The 14862-nt window shown below is 35.4% G+C and overlaps 3 pseudogenes; 2 read left to right on the top strand and 1 right to left on the bottom strand.

Moving 5' to 3' along the window:
- Positions 1 to 454: 454 nt before the first annotated feature.
- LOC120162629 lies at positions 455 to 2230 on the top strand (annotated as a pseudogene).
- A 656-nt stretch (positions 2231 to 2886) lies between these two features.
- LOC120162620 lies at positions 2887 to 6899 on the bottom strand (annotated as a pseudogene).
- A 2086-nt stretch (positions 6900 to 8985) lies between these two features.
- LOC120162585 lies at positions 8986 to 11896 on the top strand (annotated as a pseudogene).
- The last annotated feature ends 2966 nt before the right edge of the window (positions 11897 to 14862 follow it).

Raw genomic sequence — 14862 nt, 5'->3', positions numbered from 1 at the left:
CTATATCAAAGGTACTCTCCTTCTTTCTCCACTTTTAGGCTTCAATATTGATTGAAATTTAGTATGTATGTTTCGATGATCACGTTCTATACAATCGCCAATCAATTCTTATCTTTTGCGATTGTTTGTTAAGAATAAACCAGTTCTCTAATCATTTATTATATTTGTTTTTTATTTAACTGAAACGTTCCTTCGATGTTTAGGTTTTTGGGTTTAGATTGATTTTAGCTTCTGAAACGTGATACGGTCGCAGTGTTCTTTTTATTTCTTTTTTGGTATTTTCTTTAAATATATGTAAAGTCCAATAAATTGGACTGAATTGCTTGTGTTGCTCTATTTGGTAATCGTTTGAATAGTTTATGTTATCTAAGTAATTAGAAAGATCGGTTCTTTCTTTTTTGAATTCGTACATGTTTTTTTTTAATCTTTTTTCCGAGTTAGAGGATTTCAGAAGATGCAAGGAGGCAGAGGTGGAAGGGATCCTTTCTTTAATTTTGCGGCGACCCCTTTGGTGGCTTTGGTGGTTTTGGGGGCTTTGGAGGCTCTGGTGGTCCTCCTAGAAGTTTACTCTCCAACTTCTTTAGTGGAAGGGACCCTTTGATGACCCTTTTTTCACTCGCCCTTTCGGAAGCATGTTCGAATCAAGCTTATTTGGCCCCGGCCAAAGTCCTTTTATGGATTTGCATTCTACTGGGTTAATTGAGCATCAGGCTCCTGAGCCAAAGAGACCAAGGGGTCCGATTATCGAAGAACTAAACTCTGATGATGAGAAGGAAGAACCAGATAATGGGATGAAAGGAAATCCAAGGAAGCATGGTAGGTCGGATCCTGAACCTTATGTTGAGGTTCCAGATGACGAAGCTGAACAATCTGGGAGAAGGAACAGGCATTTGCAGTATGTGAATGGTTATAATTCTTCATATCAAAGACAACAGCAGCAGCAGCAGCCTCAAACTCATAGTTTCACGTTTCAGAGCTCCACTGTCACTTATGGTGGTATGATGGAGCTTACTATACTTCTTCCAAAACAAGGAGGATTGGAAGTGATGGAGTAAGTTCTTTTGAAGTTCAAAGAATGGTCATTAGTAATCCCGTTTCTTATATGTCTTACATTTTTCTTTTCCGGAATAGATTACCTTCGAGGAAAGCAAAGAAGCTGACACAGCCTCAGGTCAAGCAAGCCACCAAGTTTCTAGGGGACTTCACGACATGGTAGCTTGCAAATCTTGTGTCTCTCAGACAATCTAAAATTTGAGTCTTGACCATGGCTTATGATAAGAATTTTTGTTGTAGGGTCATTCTGTCATGAGAAAACTGAATTCAGATGGTAGGGTGAATACAATGCAAACCTTGCATAATTTGAATGAAGGTAAACTCATGTTATGAACAACAGAGTGCTGTGGTATATTTGTTGTTTAAAGTAGATTTATTAACTAGTCCAATGGCATTTAAAAGGTAAATCTTCTGACTTGGTGAATTTTCCAGATGAGCTTGCTGGTTTTGAAGAATCTTGGAATGGAAAAGCCCAAAAGCATATGCCGGGCTGGTCTGGAAGTTTTATTGGCCATAATAGCCTAGGTAAGATAGGTCTTCAATGCTTGCCCCTAGTAATTTTGCTTCACTTATTATAAGGGAAAAAAGGCAAGACTGTGCCTCCCCTTTTGTTCTTTCAGTTTCTTTTTTGATTATTTTAGTTATCACTTTCCGAATATATGGTTGGTGTGACGGTCTGAATAACATTAAGGCAATGCTTTTTTTTTAATACCATATGACCTTAAATCATATCTGTTGTTGCAACTTTTGTCTCAGGGTCTGGCAGCAGTGGACAAAACTTGCAGGCAGGTCAGAAAGGATGGGCGCTTCCTCTACTGAGCATTCTCAGCCGAACGGGAGGTTGATGCTGGATGCAAGAGATAGAGAAGGGCCTTCACGCAGCCAGCACTCTATAAGGATGAAAGGATCAACAGATCTTAAAGATCAGAGTTCTCAGTCTCGAGGGAAGCGAAAGGACTAAAGTTGGACTAATCTGCTGGTGCAGACTGCAGAGGGCATTGCCTTTTATTATATATATATGTTGTGTTTTATGATTCCATCTTTTAGAGCTTATATCTTCCTTTAGTTTTAAACTCTCTAGTCACGCATTATATGTTGTTACAGTATAATATCCGACTTTCCGGTATATTGAACGTTTTGTAATTTGAAATAAGCAAATGCTCTGCTTCACTTTCTATTGAATCGTTGCGGTCATGTTGTGAATGGTTTTTTAATCCATGTTTATGGGAGGTCAAACTAAATATATCCGTATTTGATGGATACATTGGACATTTTTTTGTTTGGTGATGCTCACATTCAAGTCCAAATATTACATCTCTTGCATCGTTTATGTATAGATTTTTGGATAAATTGCAGTAATGGTCACTGAATTTTTTAAAGGTGTCCAGGCTACTTTTACTCCGGTCATCGAAGTAAAAAATAACATATCTTCCATTGAAGTCATTGTCGAAGAAGATTTTCATTTCGATATAATTGATGTAATATGTTTACACGTCAACAGTAATTAGGTTAACATGCACGAGTATCATTCATTTTAATAGATTAATCTTATTAAATAAACTGATGAGATGTATATATATTGATTTAACTATTGTTGATATGTGGACGTGTCTGACATTAATAGTTTAATGATTAAATAATCGAAATGGATTTTTATTTATCGGAGAGTAAAGTGAACACGACTTAAAAGTTTAATGACTATTAGTATAGTATAGCCTAATTCTTTTTGTTTTTGTTTCGTCAAATCAAATGGTATGCTTGGATTTGCTGTTATAGGGAGTTGGCAAGTAATTTATGTAGAGGGCTTCTGAACTTGAAAATCTGAATCTCTAGAATTCAATAATAAAGGAACTTTGGTACAACATTGTCAATGGAAAACTAGGGTTGTCCCCGACAATGTTTGTATATGAACAACGAGAAGAAACTGCTAATTTATGTTCTATTTACACAAGTTGTCTGAATTTCCAAGCATTATTAGAAGAAATGTACATTGAACCCACACAAAAGGGAAGCAAAGAGACAATAAGTAACTCCCAAGTCGATTAAGAAGAATGAAAGTGGCTGCAGTGTGTTGATTCATCAGCATTGCAGAATGCGTCAAAACAATAGAATTTTTATGATGAATTTCAGCATTGCTGAGTAGTTGATAATCTAGGCCATGAAATTCTGAACTTTCCGGAGCCCAAGGAGATGACTGGCTTTCTTCAGAATTACTTACAGGATTGCCCCCATTATCTTTTGGTTTGTCATCACGATCCTTCTTATCATTTTCTTTGCTGTGGCTCCCACCGGTGCCGTCTTTTGGGATGCTCTGCATCAACTCTGGGTGAACCTCTAATCCCACCCGTTTCAGGTGCAGCTGCCATGATTCAGACACCGGATGAAATAACAGTCTTCTCGATATAATAGCCGCACGATCATATATGAGTTTAGCCTTTAATATACAAGAAAAACTTCATGTACCTGAAGATGTAGGTTAACTTCATCCGAGCGGGAAAGAAAGGGGAAATCACCTCCTGTTTTCAGATATGCTTGCCTAGCACCCGGGTACCTCTCACTCAGTTGATCTTTAAGTTCTTGAGGAATTGACGAGTAGTCATTCGTCTTCAAGGCCATGTCAGAAACCAAGTAAACGGCTAAAGCTTATATTTTTTCTTTCAAGTACAAAGATAGAAGGCAAAAGTTTCCAAATACGAACGCAAGGTTTTGCAAAAAGGAAATCATATGGTGCATTCAAACATTTCTACATTCATGTAGCTAACAAAAATATCACATTTTAAGCGACGAATTAACTAGATGACATCTAAACATAGGAAAAATGAATAAAAGATTTTTTCAGTCCTAATTAGTAGAACTAACAGCAAATGAAGATAAATCATCTTCTCTATTTTCATTGTTCAGCTTGGCAAAGAAACCTTGTTTCTGAGAAAAAGCATGAACTGAAATAATTTGTTTGCAAATCCCATAAAAAGCAAGTTGAAAACAACTTACATCCATTATTGTAATAAACGAATCTGAAAGAAGAAGTGGTTTAACTGCAGCATTGTCAACTGTCATAGTCAACCTGGATGCTAAGTCATCCCTTGAAAGTGTTTCGACCTGAAATGATTCACATATGGTCTAAGTATAAAGAAAGCAATCTCTTCCTTACAGCAGATTGTTTTGCATTTGAAAGAGCAAAATACAAAGTGTTTCACACAAAATGATGACACAAAAATCCAATAAAGAAAAATAATCCAGAGTGTCCCTGAAACATACCTGTGAAACAACCAAGTCCACGGAATCAGCAATAAAAGGTTCATAAGGGCCATCACGGATTCCTGTTAAGACGTATCGCTTCAACAAAAAAGAGGGGGCCCAACCGACACTGCATGTGGGAAGCTCATCTTAATAACACTTCCGTATTTACACACAATATTATATATTAACAGAGATCATGCAAGCATAAAACCCAAGAAACAATTGCAGGAACTACATAAAATGTAGGGTTTTAAAGGTTTTGATTAAATTTGATACCTCAGAAACTATGAAGAGCAATAAGTAAATTAATACCAGGGGAAGACTAGCTTAATAGAAAAATATATGTGAAAGCATGACAGATATACTTTTCTTTCATCCAAGTATAAGCAAGTGTATAATTTACAGGGAATTGACTCATTGCAAAGAATTTTTTATCAACTCGATTCACCACAAAATCACAAGCATGCGGTTATTTGATTTCAAAATTCCGATGAATTTACAGCCCAACGCTACGGAAATCTTAAGTAAATGAATTACTGATGTGGATAATCCAACAATGAAGCAAGTTTAGTATAACCTAAAGTCGATAACAAGAAATAGAAAACATACATAGGTGCCCAAGGCATAGCTGCTGCAAAAGTGCGTGTCTCCAAAAATGTATTCGATAGAATTAAGGATTTAACACGTCTAGGACGATGTTGAGCAAAAAGTTGAGCTAGGAAGCCTCCAAGGGATGTACCATACAGATGTATCTGTCAAAGACATGACACTCAGTCTGTTAAGCAAGTCTTACAATTCAAAAGAAACTACAGCTACCATGAGTCCATGACTACAACAGAAGGGGCGGTAAATTAGAATAAGACATATCCATTGAAGAACCAAGAAGTCTACTTAATATTACAGTAACAGGGTTAATGTTGCTTCACTTTAAGCAGACAACATATTCTTTGTTCTAAAAACATACAATAGGAGTATGAAATAGCCACTGAAAGGACAAATAAGTGTTACAATTTGGAAGGAACGAAGCATAGGACACAAATACATTTAAGTTCTCACATGATGAACATCGATAGCATCAAGGAATTTTTCAAAACTTTGAATCCACTCTTGATGATTCCAAACACAGGGAATATCAACGGAAATCACCCGGTAACCCTGAACATTTGTGAAATTTAAATTATTAGGCTTAATGAGAAGTGAAACATTCTTCGCAACAGTATAATAATAAATACCATTTGGTAATAAGCCACCAAAAAGTTTAAATAAATCCATATCAGGAATAAGAATAATCTTTCCACCAACCAATAATGAAATGGGGAACTTTCAAGCTTCCTCTGTCTAAAAGAATTAGGAACTCTACTTATTAAAATGATAAGATTCATAACTTGCTATCAGATAACTCTGGAAACAAAAAGAAAAATCCACTATATCAAGCAATAATGAACAAAAAAATATAGCCTTTGGAAGCTTCCTTCCATTTGTCTTGTAGTTTTGGAGAGATAAAACAGCCTCTTTTTACTCCCAGAGGACTTCTTCCAAGAACTAAAAGAAGAAAAATAGGGGGGAAATTTATTCACATTTCAAATATACTTAGAAAAGATAGCTTACAACCTTCATGGACAAGGACATGATCTGTTTGTAATAGACATCTGCAGTCCCTGCAGTTCCAGGAAGACATATGAGTGGAGGAACCACTTTGGGACCAAAATCATAATATCGCCACTGCTTTGTGCCAATCTGTGATAGAAATAAGGAACCACAAAACTGAGATTCACCACAATTGATAAAAAGTAATAGCAGAGAGACTTTCCCCGTGTCTATCTTCAAGACACGTGCTAAGCAACGTGACAACCAACAAGGTTTGATCAACTATCCTGGTCTTGGAGTGATAATGTATAATAAAACTTATCAGCAATCAGAATGCACCTTCATGAAAAACAGTATTTCACGAATAACAATCCAAGTAACAACAGATTCCACAAACCACGGTTTTGAAGCTAAGGAGTTCACAATCATAGGCATAAAGGTTCAGAAATAAAACAGAGAAAAACCAGACAACAACCAACCGGTTAATTCAAACATACGGAACTTCAGTGATATAACAAAGACAACTAGAATACACCAACAGATCAGAATTCATAATAAGAATCAAGTGAAACTGAAAACTAATTCTTCAGTTATCAGAGTGGAATCCGATACAGAATTTTTTCAATTGAAGAAACTTTTAAGCTGAAAAAGAGAATCGACATAAGAAACAAATTCACGCCCAGCATTAAATTGTAATCTATGATAAAGTAAGCAATGAATTAAGCAAATTCAACAACAGAACAACGATTTGCCCTTCTTCGATAAGAATTCTCGCCAAAACTCACACCATAGCTAAAACAAAAACAACCCCACTATCACAACAAAGTTGAACCACAAAACCCATGATCAAAACCTTATAAAAATCAACAAAAATCAGAGATAACATATATTGACCCCCAAAAAAAACTTACGGGGATCTTGTGAAGAGGGACTTGGGACTTGAAGTAGATGTAATCACCGGGCGCCGCTAAGACGCTTTTCATTGCTGAAATAAACTCACTCTAATTCCATTCCATTCGATGTTTTAAATCAATCAAATCGATCGACGACCTCTCTGATTTTTATTTTATTTAACTTCCCATTTTAAATTTGACGAGTAGACGATAGAAACCACGTGGCTGGGGGTTAACGATCAATTAACGGAAACGTTGCTCATCTGCTACCCAGCGTTATCTCTAGGTGGTGCGCAGTGTAATTTTTTTGTACCATATCAGTGCATTTTGGAGACGCTGGCAGACCACACGTAATTCATAGTGATATGATGTATTTTTAAAAAATATGATATTAATAATTATTTAAAATTTTAAAAATTTCGATTGGTAACGTTAAAATGATAGTTATTTTTTTTAGAATTCTCGAGTTTGAACATTAATAATTATAAAGTATTTAAAATTTTATAATCAAATTATTAAAAGTGTTTGTCTTAAAATTGTTTGTCTTTTGACTAACATTCAATAATTCAGTTAATATATTCTCTTAACAACTATGATAATTTATTATTTATCTTAATATACATAAAGAAGCAACAATTTTAATGAAAAAATATTATTCGACCGTTATCAAATATATGATAGTATGGTATAAATTAAGTATATATGAATGTTAATAATAAATAAAATATGTGTTCGTTCATTCTTGATAAGTTTCGTTATGTGTTCATATATTAAGAAATTGTACTAAATTCAGGTCAATACTTTTCATGTATAAAAATGTGATTTGAATAATCAGATTTATATGAGTCATATAATTAGATTTGTAATTTATATAATAATTTAGTTATTTAAGCCTTTTAAACGTGATTAGATGTTAAGATTTTAAGATTGGTAATAAATAAAAATCAAATTAAAAATGTCATATTCTTAAAAAGATTTTATAATATTTAATTAAAACTACTCGTTTGATAAATTAGATAAAGATAATTATATAAAAAAAATGTAATTTTTATAATTAATAATTAAATTCACGGTCTTTCGATTTTTCTAGAATTATGTTTAAAATGTTATTTATATATTTATAAAATTTTATCTATATACAATTAATGTCATTATTAGGTTAAACCAACAACCAATTGGTCTAGTAGAATGAGTATGGATGTGCATGAGATCCGAACCCGACGAGTTCTGACCCATCGTGACTCGATCAAATCAAGTTTTTTTTTTAAAAAAAGTCAGGTTCGAGTCTGGTCGGATTGGATCAGGTTTTTAAAAGGTGATGTTCATGTCGGGTCGAATTCGGGTTTAGGCTGAAAAACACCCGACCCGACCCAGAAAAAATATATAATTTTATCTTATAGATTTAGGAATAATTACAATAATACCCCTCTATATATTATTTTTTTCAATTAAATTATTGTTTTTATTGAATAAAAATAATATTTTTATTATTATTTCGAGTCAAGTAAGATCGAATTTGGATTTTACGTCAAAAAAAAGGGTCGGTTCAAATCGGGTGAAGGGTATATATTTTTCGTGTTGGGGCGGGTGAAGGATGTTAAAGTTTCAGGTCAACTCCACCCATGCCCATCTCTAAGAATGATGTACTAGATTCCTTAGACATGGTCAAGAGTTTAAATTATGACGTTTGTAAATGGAATAAACTGGGTTGAGAGAGTCGTCTTTGCCTCTACAATACTCGATCTGGATTAATCGATCAAATATCAATGATTAATTAAAAAAAGAGTAAACTACAGAGTTGATCACTTTTGTTTCAATTTTATAAACGTATAGTCACTCGATTCAAAAAATATAACATATAATTACTTTTGTTTCGTTTTAATTAAGATGTGATCATGAAGACGTTAGATAATGTGACACATTTTTAAAAAGGTTTAATTTTTATTTGAACCGGTTGAACGATTGTTAGGGATGTTTAAAAAATTAACCTGTGAAATCTTTCCTATGCCTGGTTACTTGATTGGAAAATAGTTAATCACATAGCTAAACATCCCTTAAATTCCAGGTAGACCGTAGACTACTCGAAAAACCGAGCCGAAGAAGGTTCGAGAACCACCGGAAGTCTGGTTTGCTCCGCTAACTTCTTTATAAATTTCTTGAAATTTTCTAAAATACCCCGCAAAATCCACACCGTCTTCCCGGGAACAAAATTCAAAGCTAACGGATTCTTCTGTCATGGCCGACGAAGCCAAAGCCAAAGGCAACGCTGCCTTTTCCTCCGGCGATTTCAACACTGCAATAAAACACTTCACCGAAGCTATAAACCTCGCTCCGACCAATCACGTCCTTTACTCAAATCGATCTGCCGCTTACGCTTCTCTCCATCAATATGATGTCGCATTATCCGACGCCAAAAAGACCGTTGAACTTAAACCCGACAGGTCCAAAGGTTGCAGCAGGCTCGGCGCGGCTCACCTCGGTTTGCACCAATATCAAGACGCGATTTCTGCGTATAAAAAAGGTCTCGAGATTGATCCTAATAATGAAGCTCTAAAGTCTGGATTGGCTGATGCTCAATCGGCGTCGGCTTCACGATCTAGGGCGGCGCTCCACCTAGTCCATTTGGCGATGCTTTTCAGGGGGCTGAGATGTGGGCGAAGTTGACTGCCGATCCGACGACTAGGCTTTATTTACAGCAGCCGGATTTTGTTAAGGCGATGCAGGAGATTCAGAAGAACCCTAACAAATTGAACGAGTATTTGAAGGATCAGAGAGTTATGCAAGCTTTGGGCGTTTTGTTGAATGTTAAGTTTAAGGCACATGATGGCGGGGATGACATGGAGATTCCAGAGGCGGATTCATCTCCAGCTCCGCAGCCTTCACAGCCGGCTAAGGAGGAGGTGAAGAAGCCCGACCCGGAACCAGAACCAATGGAAATTAAGGAAGAGGAGAAAGAGAAAAAGGAGAAGAAGGATAAAGCTTTAAAGGAGAAGGAAGCTGGAAATGATGCATATAAGAAGAAGGATTTCGAGACGGCTATTCAGCATTACACGACAGCAATGATGATGGGGATATTTCGTACATCACCAATCGGGCTGCTGTTTATTTGGAAATGGGCAAGGTATGGTTATTTATAGTAATTGTTTTGAAGTTAGAAAATTTACTTCATTGGATGTTGGTGTGTTTAGATTTTTATATTTATTTCTCAGCTGAAAACGTTGAAATTTAGGTGGCCTAGATTAGCAACATTCTTGCCAATTTCATCTAGAATAAAAAAATTAATGACTAAGCATTGCTCTATAATGAAATTCACTTTTGGATTCTTCTGGTCTAAGATCGATCCCCGTTTTTACAAGCATCTAAAGATGGTTGAACTTATTAAAGTACTTTGCCAGTATAAAAGTACATTTTTAATATAAAATTTTCATTATCAAGGATTTAAATTGCAATCGAGTCGCAAATTAATTGTGGTTGTGGATATGAATAAAGGCTGTAAAGTTGCATTGTTACTAATTGCAGAGTATGAATTTAAAATGGCATGATTTTGAGTGCTCTGTTGGGCATAGATAGGAGATGATGGGAGAACTTTCTCCCCAATTTTTGTTGTTGGCATTGTGATGTAGTATCCTCTGTGCTCGGAAAACATTCTGCTTTAACTGTCCTTTTCTTGCTTACTATCTGTGTTGAGTACAGTACGAGGATTGCATTTAAGATTGTGACAAGGCTGCTGAAAGAGGTAGAGAGCTCAGAGCAGACTATAAAATGATAGCAAGAGCTTTGACTAGGAAGGTATCTGCTTTGGTGAAGATGGCAAAATGCTCAAAAGATTTAGAAGCAGCGATAGAGACTTTCCAGAATGCTCTTACAGAGCATCGCAATCCAGACACTTTGAAGAAACTAAATGATGCAGAAAAAGCGAAGAAGGATTTGGAACAACAAGAGTACTTTGATCCAAAGCTAGCGGATGAGGAGCGTGAGAAAGGTATTCTTCATCATTTTTTGTTTATAAGACCAGCAACTTCATGGTTCTTTAAATTTCTTTACTGTTATATACAGTAAATTTACTGACGGCACAAATATATTTGTAGGGAATGAATTTTTCAAGCAGCAGAAGTATCCGGAGGCTGTGAAGCATTATACAGAGTCATTGAGAAGAAACCCCAAAGATCCAAGGGTAAGAAGTCTATTTCCTTTCTTGTGAGTTATTTGTGACCATAAGCAAAGGCACAAAAAACAGTATCGAGTTGATTGTTAAAATTCATTTGCATGTCAGACATAAGTAATAGAGCTGCATGGTACACAAAATTGGGTGCAATGCCTGAGGGACTGAAAGATGCTGAGAAGTGCATTGAGCTTGATCCAACCTTTTCTAAGGGTTACACAAGAAAAGGTGCTATTCAGTTCTTCATGAAGGAGTACGACAAAGCTTTAGAAACATACCAGGAAGGGTTGAAACATGATCCCAATAACCAGGAACTGCTTGATGGTGTCCGAAGGTATGCATCTCTCCCTTTCTGATCTTCTGGTTATCTGTTCTTAAATTAATGCCATACATAATTACCCGAATCTCTCAATTATTTTGCAGATGCGTGGATCAAATTAGCAAAGCTAGTCGAGGTGATTTCACTCCTGAAGAGCTGAAGGAAAGACAGGTGAGTATTAAGGAGTTCCCTTTATGTCATTGCTTCTCATTTGGATTCACATAAGCTGTTTAGTGATGGCAATGTAAAATTGATTTGATATTGTTGCCAGGCCAAGTCAATGCAAGATCCTGAAATTCAAAATATTCTCTCAGATCCTGTCATGAGACAGGTAAGTGCTGGGATTACTTATAATGTCAGGAGACTTTGATGTCTGGTTTACTGAAAATGGAGATTTGGACAGGTTTTGATTGATTTCCAGGAGAACCCAAAGGCAGCACAAGAACACATGAAGAATCCAATGGTGATGAAAAAGATCCAAAAGCTGGTCACCGCTGGAATTGTGCAAATCCGATAAAAATGTTAACGGAGGATCAATTTAACTTCATTTTCCTTTTCCTTTGTTTTTCATTTCAGTAATTTTGTACCTGCCTGCTGTCTGAATTTGGGATTAATTCATAAAAAAGGAAACTGCTTTCAGTTTGAAATATCGGAAGTTTATGAGGGATGATTATTACACCTTGAAGTTAAATTTAAAAATAATAAACTTAAGGTTGAAATTTGTCATCCCTAAATTAGCCTGGGTCAACAAATGCGAGGACAATATTAGTAAATTATTCGATTAATAGGTGAACTTTAACTTATTATAACTGTTCTTGTGCTTCACATGTTTACTGATATGTCAATAATTTCATCTTGGAATCAATCTTGAAGAATTAGGGGTAAAAATTATAAAAGTTTTACCTGTTTCAGTACTAACAATGGCGGATCCTCGAGGCATACTGAATTTAGGTATGAAAGAAAGCAATCTAATTATTGCTAATTGCAAAAACTTAGCAAAAAGGGCATATCTTCCCTCTGAATCAAAAGAAGTAATCCTTAAAAGTAGAAACTTGTAAAATTTTAGTAGTCAAACCTGCTTCTTAACAGTTTTCTAATCCTTTTATTCAAGGAACTACTGGTTTCTTGCATTTGATTTTCACTAACAGACAATCCAGAAAACAACTAGGCTTTATTTCAAGTTCAGCTGCTGCTACCACCGACTGATGTCATGGTTTTCCTGTCGGTGGTGGATCGTGTTTAGGATTCGGCATGGTTGGAGTATAGTCCTTTAGCGTGTCATCCTCTAGTCTCAGCTTCATCGTCTTCGCTTCGGTCGTATCCTTCAAAGCGAACATATGCCAGTGAATTAAGGCTCCTTTGAATCATCAAACGAAAACCCAATTCTCCTTTCTAATCAAAACATCTCATATGGTAAATGAATCTTTTCAAGATGTTCTATGACAGATTGAATATTTTCAGATCCCTTGCGTTGAAGTTACCTCAGTAATTGCAGAGTCTGTAAACGGTGGTGCACCAGAAGAATCTAAGCCCTCGACTTTGCCTGCAAAATGTAACCAAAAACTCTAATTAAACAACCTTCATAACTGTCATAAACTTTGCTTTCAGTCTGTATGAATTGATATCTGACATATAAACGGATTTAGATAGAGTAACAAGAGGAGGAGAGCTGTGAGCTTAGCAGAAGGATCCATGGTTGTTAAAAATGGAGAAATTATGTAGATTTATACTGGTTGAGAAGGTGGGTAAAGTCCCCTGTTTGAATGGCAACTACTCGAAAGCTTTGTGGAATTATCATGGAATGACAACATCCATTAGCAAAATACCACAAAAGTCTAGTGCACTAACTTTCTGTCACCTCAAATAAAATTTTTGAGGTTACCAAAAGAGCAATTATTAGGTAGCAATCAACCTTGCATGGTTCAAGTCGCTCTTGTTTAATAGAAAAGTTGTGCATATTTAATGAGTTACAGACGTTACAAACTGGTAAAACCAAAAAGACAAATGAGGGCGGCTAATGATGAAAAGAGTGGTGGTTTTTTGTGTGGTTATCTTCAGTAGTTCATCTGCAACTGTAGACGAGATTTGGTGGCAAATCTAGTAACCGATGGGCGGCACTAGCAAAGTTATATTATATCAAATCAGCATATGTTTCGAAAATAAAATATCGAGTACAATTTATATTATTTTTAAAATATAACTATATCAACAATATGTTTCTTTTTACAAATGAAATATATTTACGGGTAAATTACACTCTTTCTCAATAAACTTTTAATTTTTCAATTTAGTCATTGAATTTTGACATTACTCCTGTTTTGGTCATCTCATCGTTAAATAATTAACGGCGTCATTTTTAAAAAACTAAATTTCTACTATAACAACATTGTTTTGCATCTATATAAAATTCAAAAATTCATTCATTTTCCTTCTTTCCTTCCCTTCTTTTATTTCTTCCATTTTTCTCAACATGATAGAATTTTGGATCACCATTTATCGTGTTGACCATCACGTCAGCCACTGTCGATCGTTGTTGACAGTGGTCAATAAATCCCAATTTTTTCATCAAGCTCGTTTTGTCATTTTCAACGCAAATCTGATGTTCATTTAACCTAAAAATCCCTTAAACTTCATGGATCTAACGTACACCACATCTCCTCTTCTTCTCTATTCTAAGTTTTTCCCTTGTTTGCTTTTACTGCGTTTTTGCTTTGCTTTGCTACGAGAAACTCCAAGCTCTCATCAATGGGGCTTTTGGTTTGATATTTTAATATATTATTTATGGATATTGGCTTGACTTGTGTACCTAATTGCTAAGACTGTTTTTCAATGCCAAAAAATAACTCAAGTCCATTTTATTATGATTTTGCACTGAATTTAGTGGGTAAAAGTGATGTTTATAAAGGGTGGTTTTCGATGGCAAGAAAAAGTGACAGTAGAGGCTTCAGTTGAGATAAACAATGACGGTGGGAGGGTGAGACGGTGGGAAGGTGAGACGGTAGAAGTTGAGGGTGAGCTAGTAATTTGGGATAAGGGTTTAGAAATAAAATTTAAGAATTTTTATTTTTATTTTATTTAAAATATTATATATCATAATTAAATATTAATAAAAAGATATATATCATTATTATATATTAACAAAAAAGTCATTTCATCCAGCTGTTATAGAGAAAACGATCGGGTGAGTAAAATAATCCAATCTGTATAGTTAAGTGGGCAAATTGAAAAATATGAAAGTTCAATGAATAAAATAGGAGAGAGTATAATTTACCCTATATTTATTGATGATTTCTTTTGATTGTACAGTTGATTGAAATTTAGATATTGTTTTGTCTAATATCATTTTAATCCTGTAATTTTATCTCTTGACACTTGAATGCATCACGAGAACATTTGAATCAGGGAGGATACAATCTATAGATTATGTAATACTTATCGTCACCGACGTCTAGACGGTATAAAGACTCAATTGAATGGCCTAAAGAGTTGAGGACTTGACTGGAAAAGTGGAGAACCTTAGAGGACCGATTGGTTAAATGGGAGAGCAAAGTGGCGCTGAAGATTTGCCAATTCTTGATTGAGTCCTTACAACGTCTCGATGCTCGGGG

Source organism: Hibiscus syriacus, unplaced genomic scaffold (genome assembly GCF_006381635.1).
Source record: "Hibiscus syriacus cultivar Baekdansim isolate YM2019G1 unplaced genomic scaffold, ASM638163v2 tig00002890_pilon, whole genome shotgun sequence".
Lineage (NCBI taxonomy): Eukaryota > Viridiplantae > Streptophyta > Magnoliopsida > Malvales > Malvaceae > Hibiscus > Hibiscus syriacus.
Note: the sequence above shows the minus strand (reverse complement) of the source record. Positions and strands in the feature narration are given on the sequence as shown.